Genomic DNA, 3259 nt, shown 5'->3' on the forward strand with positions numbered 1-3259 from the left:
CATTTAAAAAATTATTCACCACGACCAAGTGGGATTTATACCTGGGATGCAGGGCTGGTTCAATGTCCGCAAAACAATCAGTGTGATTCATCACATCCATAAAAGGAAAGAGAACCATATGATCCTCTCAATAGATGCAGAGAAAGGATTTGACAAAATACAGCATCCTTTCTTGATAAAAACCCTCAAGAAGGTAGGGATAGAAGAATCATATCGTGAGATGATAAAAGCCACCTACGAGCGACCCAATGCTAGTATCATCCTTAATGGGGAAAACCTGAGAGCTTTCCCCCTGAGGTCAGGAACAAGACAGGGATGTACACTGTCACCACTGTTATTCAACATAGTATTGGAAGTCTTAGCCTCTGCAATCAGACAACACAAAGAAATAAAAGGCATCCAAATAAGCCAGAAGGAGGTCAAACTTTCCCTCTTCGCAGATGACATGATACTCTATATGGAAAACCCAAAAGATTCCACCAAAAAACTGCTAGAACTGATTCATGAATTCAGCAAAGTTGCAGGATATAAAATCAATGCAGAGAAATAGGTTGCATTCCTATACACCAACAATGAAGCGACAGAAAGAGAAATCAAGGAATCGATCCCATTTACAATTGCACCAAAAACCATAAAATACCTAGGAATACATCTAACTAAAGAGGTAAAAAATCTATACACTGAAGACTATAGCAAGCTTATGAGAGAAATCGAAGAAGACACACACAAAAAAAGGAAAAATATTCCATGCTCCTGTACAGGAAGAACAAATATTGTTAAAATGTAATTACTACCCAAAGCAATCTACGTATTCAATGCAAGACCTATCAAAGTAACACCAGCATTCTTCACAGAGCTAGAACAAATAATCCTAAAATTTGTATGGAACCAGAAAAGACTCCAAATAGCCAAAGCAATCTTGAAAAAGAAAACCAAAGCAGGAGGCATCACAATCCCAGACGTCAAGCTGTATTACAAAGCTGTAATCATCAAGACAGTATGGTACTGGCATAAAAACTCAGATCAGTGGAACAGAATAGAGAACCCAGAAATGGACCCACAGACATATGGCAAACTAATCTTTGACAAAGCAGGAAAGAATATCCAATGGAATAAAGACAGTCTCTTCAGCAAGTGGTGCTGGGAAAACCGGACAGCGACATGCAGAAGAATGAACCTGGACCACTTTCTTACACCATACACAAAAATAAATTCAAAATGGATGAAAGACAGGAAGCCATAAAAATCCTAGAGAATAAAGCAGGCAAAAACCTCTTTAACTTTGGCCGCAGCAACTTCTTACTCAACACGTCTCCGGAGGCAAGGGAAACAAAAGCAAAAATGAAGTATTGGGCCCTCATTGAAATAAAAAGCTTCTGCACAGCAAAAGAAACAATCAGCAAAACTAAAAGGCAACCGACAGAATGGGAGAAGATATTTGCAAATGATATATCAGATAAACGGTTAGTATCCAAAATCTATAAAGAACTTATCAAACTCAACACCCAAAAAACAAATAATCCAGTGAAGAAATGGGCAAAAGACATGAACAGACACTTCTCCAAAGAAGACATCCAGATGGCCAACTGACACATGAAAAAATGCTCAACATCACTCATCATCAGAGAAATACAAATCAAAACCACAATGAGATACCACCTCACACCTGTCAGAATGGCTAACATTAACAACTCAGGCAACAACACATGTTGGCGAGGATGTGGAGAAAGAGGATTTCTTTTGCACTGCTGGTGGGATGTAGGAATGCAAACTGGTGCAGCCACTCTGGAAAAACAGTATGGAGGTCCCTCAAAAAACTAAAAATAGAACTACCCTATGACCCAGCAATTGCACTACTAGGTATTTATCCAAGGGATACAGGTATACTGTTTTGAACAGGCACATGCCCCCGAATGTTTATAGCAGCACTATCAACAATAGCCAAAGTATGGAAAGAGCCCAAATGTCCATCTGTGGATGAATGGATAAAGAAGAGGTGGTATGTATATACAATGGAGTATTACTCGGCAATCAAAAAGAATGAAATCCTGCCATTTGCAACTATGTGGATGGAACTGGAGGGTATTACGCTAAGTGAAATTAGTCAGCGAAAGACAAACATCATATGACTTCACTCATATGAGGACTTTAAGAGACAAAACAGATGAACATAAGGGAAGGGAAACAAAAATAATATAAAAACAGGGAGGGGGACAAAACAGAAGAGACTCATAAATATGGAGAACAAACAGAGGGTTGCTGGAGGGGGTGTGGGAGGGGGATGGGCTAAATGGGTAAGGGGCACTAAGGAATCTACTCCTGAAATCATTGGTGCACTACATACTAACTAATTTGTATGTAAATTTTAAAAAATAAAAAATAAAATTAAAAAAATAAAATTAAAAGTAAAAATCATCTTAGAAAATGTGTAGCAAAATGGTTTCTTTTCTCTACTACCCAGGACCTACAAGACAGATTTTGTTTATCCAACAAACTGCTCTCAAAGTCGTGCTTCATTCAGTTTCTACGAGATATTCCATGTTACATCGGGTAAAATTTTTGTTGAGATCATTCCAGCCCTAAGGAGACACTCCACGTTTCTGTTTGCAATACAGCCTTACTCTGGAGCAATATTAGATTTCCATAGGACAATGTGAATTTTACAGATATTGCTGGATTCAGACACCTGAATAGAGTACCAGATCCTTACCTTCAAATTCCAGCTGATAGGCCCATGAGCAAGGGACTAGCCCACTCTGATCCTGTGTCTCTGTTGTATAATCACCTGGTTCCCAGGATTTGAGCGGCTGGCGATAACGTATGTCAAGTGCCCGCCCTATGCCCAGCACATAACAGGAGTTTAGTAGTTTAAACCCCTTCCTTCCTCACTATCCTAAAGTATTTGTTAAAGGGGAATGGGATGGGGAAAGTAGTACCGGGAAGGCTCCAGCTACATGCTTCACAGCCCTAGCCAATCCCGTCCCTAAATTAGATCTCAGTCTCCACTTTATCAAATTAGGCAGGCAGGCATGCAGGCAGGGGTGGGTAAGAGGAGGAGCTTGGCTCTGTTGGTTGCAGCTGCGCCCCGTGTGATTCCGTAACTGGGCTTCCGGCCGGGTCCAAGCCCGCCCCATGTGCCTACGACGCAGTCCAGGCTGCGACGGAGGACAAGGCCTGTCCCCCAGACGGCCTGCAGGTGGCAGCAGAGCAGCGCGGGAGTGGAGTGCCGGGTCGGAGGCGGGGGGGGGGGGGGGGGGGG

This window comes from Herpailurus yagouaroundi, unplaced genomic scaffold (assembly GCF_014898765.1).
Source record: "Herpailurus yagouaroundi ecotype Mexico unplaced genomic scaffold, PumYag 185, whole genome shotgun sequence".
Taxonomy (NCBI): Eukaryota; Metazoa; Chordata; class Mammalia; order Carnivora; family Felidae; genus Herpailurus; species Herpailurus yagouaroundi.